At 44.0% G+C, this 7,890-nt stretch overlaps 1 pseudogene; it reads left to right on the top strand.

Annotated features, from left to right (window-relative positions):
* The first annotated feature begins 1,217 nt into the window (after positions 1–1,217).
* Positions 1,218–3,978, top strand: LOC125532829 (NAC domain-containing protein 75 pseudogene; annotated as a pseudogene).
* The last annotated feature ends 3,912 nt before the right edge of the window (positions 3,979–7,890 follow it).

The following is a 7,890-nucleotide window of genomic DNA, read 5'->3' as shown; positions in this document are numbered from 1 at the left end:
GCTCCAGATCCGACGCAAAATTTTGGTAGAACCTCCTCGCTGTTCTCCTGGTACACGTCTCGGCAATAAGCAAAGATGATGTGTACCCGGAGAACAACAGGGAGGCACTGACAAAATTCTGCATCGGATCCGGAGCAGAGCATATGGGAAAAAGAACCCAATCTACACATACTTGGGTTGTCCATGGATAATGTTGGACAATTCGAAAGAATCACGATTATAAATATGCAAATGCATGCATATTTATAGATGTAACCCTTTCAAATGGGAGACGCATAGTGGTTACGCATATTGATAATTGACACCTATAGCTAGCAAGTTTCATCGGCACGAAGACCGGAATAGAGCAAATGAAGGGGGGAGGAGGAGATGTCATTTGTGCTCACCAACGAATGCAGGGGCGGAGCTCGTCGATCGCACAGGGAGGTCGTCAAACACCACACCCTTGCAGCGACAAAACAACTGCACATTTAAATCAACCCAATCAACACAATATATATATATATATGATGTTTTGCATAACAAAATCGAAGAATATATGATCTAACTCATAATTCACAAATATATGACCCCGTCGGGGTCAGGGTCGGGGTGTGGTGTTAGGGTGTCGGGGTGTTGGGGTTGGGGTCGGGGTGTGGTGTCAAGGTGTCGGGTGTCGGGGGTCGGGGTGTTGTGCCGGGGTGTCGGGGTCGGGGTCGAGGTCGGGGTGTGGTGTCAAGGTGTCGGGGTGTCTTTTTCTTCTTCTTCTTCTTCCTCTTTTTTCTCTTTCTTCCTTTTCATCTTCTCTTATTCTTCTTTTCTTCGTCTTCTTCTTCTTCTTCTTTTCTTCTTCTTCTTCTTCTCCTCCTACTCTTCCTCCCTCCTCTTCCTCCTCTTCCTCCTCTTCTTCTTCTTCTTCTAAACTAAAACTAAAACTAATCTAAAATAAACTAAAATAAACTAAACTAAAACTAAAACTAAACTGAAACTAAAACTAAACTAAAACTAAAACTACAACTATAACCAAAACAGAAACTAAACTAAAAAAGGGGGAGGTGCTCACCTGCAGGGGATCGCGGTGGAGGAGGCGCGGGTCAGCCGGTGGATGGGAGGGCGGCCGCTGGAGGAGGCGGCGGCCCAGTGGAGGGGAAGGCCGACAGCCGCGGCAGGACAGGGTGGGGACAGCGACGCAAGGGAGGAGGCGGGGCGGCTGGACGGCCGCGGCGCGGCTAGCCGACATGGAAGGGGCGGCGGGGGCGCGGTGGAGGTTGGGGCGCCGTAGGGGAGGGGTGCGGGGCGGCCGGCTACGATGGACGGGGTCGGCGGCGGTGGTGCGGGTGTGTATCGGGGATGGCAACACAGGGGAGGGGCAGGGGAGCGGACTGATGTGGAAGGGGCGGCGGGGCACGGTGGAGGTCGTGGCACCACAGGGGAGGGGTGCGGGGCGGCCGGCTACGGCGGACGGGGTCGGCGGCGGCGGCGCGGGTGTGGGTGGGGATGGGAAGGAGACAGAGAGAGAAGAGAGAGAGGACGAGGCGGGATGACCGTTTATGTACCCATCTCTTTGCCGCCCGCCAGCGGTCGGCAAAGAGTCTTTGCCGTCCGCTGGCGGATGGCAAAGAGGTGGGGCCAGTGGGTCATTACGGTTTAGACCTCCACTGGACTCCACCCACCTCTTTGCCGTCCGGCAGCTGACGGCAAAGAAACTTTTCCATCAGCTGGCAGACGGCAAAGAACTAGCTGATGGCAAAGGACCTCTTTGTCGTACGCTGACTCTTTGCCGTCCGTTTATTTTAAGTGGACGGCAAAGGACCTCTTTGTCGTCAGCCAGCCGACGGCAAAGAGCTGGCTGATGGAAAATCTCCTATTTCCAGTTATCTCTACTTTGTTGCATCACCCTTTCCTCTTCAAGGGAAACACCAATGCAAGGTCAAGAAGTAGCAATCATCTAACCATATCTAGAGATTCGTCGACACAACTTGTTGCCAAATGATCTTCAGCGTGTGAAAGGCATCAAGATTCCAAGTGATGTATGGATTTTGCAAAACCGACATGCGGCGATGTGGTTCATGCCAATAGCAAATATGCACAACTTGATTTGTAGTGATATCTAGACTGAGCCATGTATCCAGCTGTTGTAGCATCACCCTCTTTTGTTTGATATTATGTACTGTAGTTAGGTTGAAGGATAGATACCTTTCTGGGATCAAGTGCATCCTAACTCAGCTGCGTAGCATGTACCGATAATGATGATGGAGATGTTGCGCAGAAGCCTTATATATCAATTAGGCTTCAAGTGTGTACTTGTTGGTGGAAGTGTTGTCAAATGGGAATTATATTTTGTATTACACATGTAGCCTACAAAGTCTGTCGCACAGCCTTGTAACTTCGTACTCCATTTCTAAATTTGTACTAGTACTAGTAGTCCTCTATACCGTATATTGTGCTACACGTACTACTACCTCCCTCCTGTTTTATTGGTCCCCTTCATAATTTGTGTCACAATTTGACCATAAATTTAACTAACTAAATGTTAATGCATGTCACAAAAAATTATATAGTTGGATTTGTATTTTAACATAGTTTCCAATGGTATAACTTTGGGTGACATGCATTGACATTTTGCTAGTTAAACCTATGGCTAAAATGTGACACTAAATACGATTAGTAAGTAGTATAGTAGTATTAGTATACGTCGGTCAAATTATTCATCATGTCCTCACATTTAATTGACGTGACAACACGCTGCGTGTGAGGTGACACAGGAGTCCCGGCGGCGTGTTCGGTTGACCAAAGTGAGCCTCAACCCTCTCGTAGTACAACAACACACTCCCATCCTGTACAAAATCACTCTCCCATTCTCTCCTGGTCTCCCCGCCTCCAATCTGCCACCTTGTTCCGATCCATTTGGTACGATGAGCGATGAGCTACTGGAGCTGCTATACTTCATTGCAAGTAGTCAAAAGGAAGACGCTGAAAAATTCATATCAACAAGGATGCGCTTCAAGCTAGTCGGATGAAGGAAGGAACCAACGAGGCCACTCCTATGAGTATTCGTCCCGTCGCCCTGTATGATGATTTCGATCTTTATGGGGGTTTTCAAGTCTGTAGAGTCTGCATGTAGTAATGAAGACAATACCCTAGTTTGTTCGGGTATTGCGGACTTCAGATTTGGAGTACCAATTATCTATCAAAATCTTTCATCATTTACTTAAAACAGTTGATTGGTCATACATTGAGTACCATTTAACAGGAATTAACTGATGCAAGTCCAAGAAGGATTGGTCGGTGCTGCCAGCTGGCGTCAAGTTCGATCCCACGGATCAGGAGATGATCGAGCACCTTGAAGCCAAAGTGAGTGCTAACAGCACAAGATCTCACCCTCTCATCAATTTGTTCATACCAACCATCGGCAGTGAGCACGGCATATGATACACCCATCTTGAGAAACTTCCAGGTGAGACACCAATCGACTGTCTACTTGCACAAACATATTCCTTTGTTTATACCTCTATTTTTCTTTTTAGACGTAGACCTAGTGAAGCAATTACAATTTGACAGTTAATAAAAAGTGAAGCAAGTGACTGCAACATGCCAAAGATGTTATGAAAATGCCAACTACGTACCCTAAAACTTGTATTCGCCAATACTGCAGGTATCACACTGAGTGGCCTAAGCAAGCATTTCTTCCAGTGCAACTCCAGGGTGTTCAAAAGGAGTACGCGAGCGCGTCGCAAGATACAGTCGGAGTGCGTCATGCACGCGATATGGCACAAGACGGGCAATAGCTTGCTGGTGATGGTCAACGCCCGACAGATGGGCAGCAAAAAGGTTCGGGTGCTGCACACCAACAAGAACTTTGACTAGCAGAGGACTAACTGGGTGATGCACCATTACCACCTCGGGGAGCCCGAGAAAGAGAAGGAGCAGGAGCTGGTCGTCTGCAAGATTTTCTACCAGACCAACACTAGGGCCAGGACTAAAAAGATTATAAGTTAGTTTGGTATTGGTATACTTGTACTAAACCGGCCTAGATTCAAAGCTCTTTGCCGTCCGCTGGCCGACGACATAGCTGGCTACATGGCAACTTCTCAGTGCTGGTCGAGCTGAGGTCTTTGTCGTCTGTCAGCAGACGGCAAGGAGCTTTGCCTCTTTGTCGTCCGCTGGCAGACGGCAAAGCATGCCGTTAACCCCTAATGGCCGTCACCCCACCCCACTGCCATCCATGATCTTTGCCGTCTTCTGACCTCCGATGGAGGATGGCACACCCCTTTTTCATCAGCTTCTATGAAGCAGACGGAAAATAAGGCCTTTGCCGGCACTCGTTCAACCGGACAGTTTGCCGTCCATGATGCATTCCTTTGTCGTCCGCCATGCAGACGACAAAGAAGTTGATTCCAGTAGTATAAGTATTTCCCTCAGTTAAGAACCAAGGTATCAATCCAGTAGGAGATACACGCAAGTCTCCAATCTATGCACCTGCACAAACAATCAAACACTTACACCCAACACGATAAAGGGGTTGTCAATCCCTTCATGGTCACTTGCAAAGGTGAGATCTACAACTATTAAAACATAACACAAAATAAAAGTAAATAAATTTCACCAAGGTATTTTTGGTTTATACATCTGAGAATATATGATGAAAAATAGATCCAGGGGCCATAGGTTTCACTAGAGGCTTCTCTCTTGAAGGAAAATAATAAGTTGGGTGAAGAAATTACTATCGAGCAATTGATAGAAAAGCGCAAAGTTATGATGATTTCCAAGGTAATGATTATGAATATAGCCATCACGTTCGTGTCAAGTAGACCGAAACGATTCTGCATCTACAACTATTACTTCACGCATCGATCGGTATCCAGCATGCATCTAGAGTATTAAGTTCATAAGAACGGAGTAATGCCTTAAGTAAGATGACATGATGTATAGGGATAAACTCAAGCAATATGATGAAAACCCCATATTTTTACCCTTGATGGCAACAATACAAATACGTGCCTCGCTACCCCTACTTTGTCACCAGGTGAGGACACCGCATGATTGAATCCAAAACTAAGCATCTCTCCCATTGCAAGAAAAACCAATCTAGTTGGCCAAACCAAACCGATAATTTGAAGAGAAATACAAATATATCAAATCATACATATAAGAATTTAGGGAGGAATTCAAATAAAATTCATAGATAATCTGATCATAAATCCATAATTCATTGGATCTCGACAAACACATCGCAAAAGAAGATTACATCAGATAGATCTCCAAGAACATCGAGGAGAACATTGTACTGAAGATCAAAGAGAGAGAAGAAGCCATCTAGCTACTAGCTATGAACCCGTAGGTGTTTGGTAAATGCTACCTCTTGAGCTTGCGTTGGTTTTTCCCTTGAAGAGGAAAGGCTGATGCATCAAAGTAGAGTAAGTATTTCCCTCAGTTTTGAGAACCAAGGTATCAATCCAGTAGGAGACAACGCACAAGCCACCGAATACCTGCACCGAATACCAACTTGCACCCAACGTGATAAAGTGGTTGTCAATCCCTTCATGGTTATTTGCAAAGTGAGATCAGGTAGAGATGGATAAAAGGTAAAGTAATATTTTCGGTATTTTCGGTTTATGGAACAGAAAGTAAAAGATTGCAAAGAAAGTAAATAGGAAACTAAAATAGTAGATCGGAAACTTATATGATGGAAAGTAGACCCGGGTGCCATAGGTTTCACTAGAGGCTTCTCTCATGATAGAAAATATTACGGTGGATGAACAAATTACTGCTGAGCAATTGATAGAAAAGCACAAAGTTATGACGATATCTAAGGCAATGATCATGAATATAGGCATCACGTCCGTATCAAGTAGACCGACTCCGGCCTGCATCTACTACTATTACTCCACAGATTGACCAACTCCTGCCTACATCCACTACTATTAATCCACACATTGACCGACTCCTTCCTTCATCTAGAGTATTAAGTTCATAAGAACAGAGTAACGCATTAAGTAAGACGACATGATGTCATGGGATAAGCTCAAGTAATATGATGAAAACCCCATCTTGTTATCCTCGATGCCAACAATATAATATATGTCGGTTCCCCTTTTGTCACTAGGATCGAGAACCACAAGATTGAACCCAAAGCTAAGCACTTCTCCCATTGCAAAAAAAAAAATTCTAGTTGGCCAAACCAAATCGATAGTTCGAAGAGACTTGGAAAGATATCAAATCATGCATATAAGAATTCAGAGGAGATTCAAATAATATTCATAGATAAGATGATCATAAATCCAAAATTCATTGGATCTCGGCAAACACACCGCAAAAGAGTATTACATCAAATAGATCTCCAAGAACATCGAGGAGAACATGGTATTGAGAATCAAAGAGAGAGAAGAATCCATCTAGCTACTAGCTATGGACCCGTAGGTCAGTGGTAAACTACTCATGCTTCACCGAAGAGGCAATGTTGTTGATGTAGAAGCCCTCCATTATCGAATCCCCCTCTGACAGGACGCCGAAAAAGGCCACTAGATGGGATCTCGCGTGTACAGAAGGTTGCGGCAGTGGAAAAGTTGTTTCGTGGCTCCCCTGGAAGGTTTTGGGATATTTGAGAATATATAGGCGGAAGAAATAGGTCAGTGGAGTCATGACGGCCCCACAAGGGTGGGGGGCATGCCCTACCCCCTGGGCGCGCCTCCCGACCTTGTGGCCCTCTGGATGCCTTCTGGTCCAAGAAAATCATCGTGAAAGTTTCATTCCGTTTGGACTCCGTTTGGTTTCCTTTTCTGTGAAACTCTCAAGCAAGGAAAAAATAGGAACTGGCACTGGGCTCTAGGTTAATAGGTTAGTCCCAAAAATCATATAAAATAGCATATTAATGCCTATAAAACATCCAAAACAGATAATATAATAGCATGGAACAATAAAAAATTATAGATACGTTAGAGACGTATCAAGCATCCCAAGCTTAGTTCCTGCTCGTCCTCGAGTAGGTAAATGATAAAATCATAACTTTTGATGTGGAATGCTACCTAACATATTTATCCATGTAATTCTCTTTATTGTGGCATGAATGTTCAGATCCGTATGATTCAAAACAAAAGTTTAATATTGACATAAAAACAATAATAATTCAAGCGTACTAACAAAATAATTATGTCTTCTCAAAATAACATGGCCAAAGAAAGCTTATCCCTACAAAATCATATAGTCTAGCTATGCTCCATCTTCATCACACAAAATATTTAAATCATGCACAACCCCGATGACAAGCCAACCAATTGTTTCATACTTTTGATGTTCTCAAACCTTTTCAACATTCATGCAATACATGAGCGTGAGCCATGGACATAGCACTATAGGTGGAATAGAAGGTGGTTGTGGAGAAAACAAAAAGGAGACAGTCTTACATCAACTAGGCGTATCAACGGGCTATGGAGATGCCCATCAATGGATATCAATGTGAGTGAGTAGGGATTGCCATGCAAAGGATGCACTAGAGCTATAAGTTTATGAAAGCTCAAAAAGAAAACTAAGTGGGTGTGCATCGAACTTTCTTGCTCACAAAGACCTAGGGCATTTTGAGGAAGCCCATCGTTGGAATATACAAGCCAAGTTCTATAATGAAAAATTCCCAATAGTATATGAAAGTGACAATATAGGAGACTCTCTATCATGAAGATCATGGTGCTACTTTGAAGCACAAGTGTGGCAAAAGGATAGTAACATTGTCCCTTCTCTCCTTTTCTCTCATTTTTTGGGCCTTCTCTTTTTTATTTGGGCTTTTCTCTCCCCTTTTTTATTTTTATTATTTTTTATTTCCTCACATGGGACAATGCTCTAATAACGAAGATCATCACACTTTTATTTACTTACAACTCAAAAATTACAACTCGATACTAGAAAAAATATGACTCT

The sequence above is a fragment of the Triticum urartu genome, chromosome 1A (assembly GCF_056163025.1).
Source record: "Triticum urartu cultivar PI428250 chromosome 1A, HENAU_Tu73, whole genome shotgun sequence".
NCBI lineage: Eukaryota > Viridiplantae > Streptophyta > Magnoliopsida > Poales > Poaceae > Triticum > Triticum urartu.
Note: the sequence above shows the minus strand (reverse complement) of the source record. Positions and strands in the feature narration are given on the sequence as shown.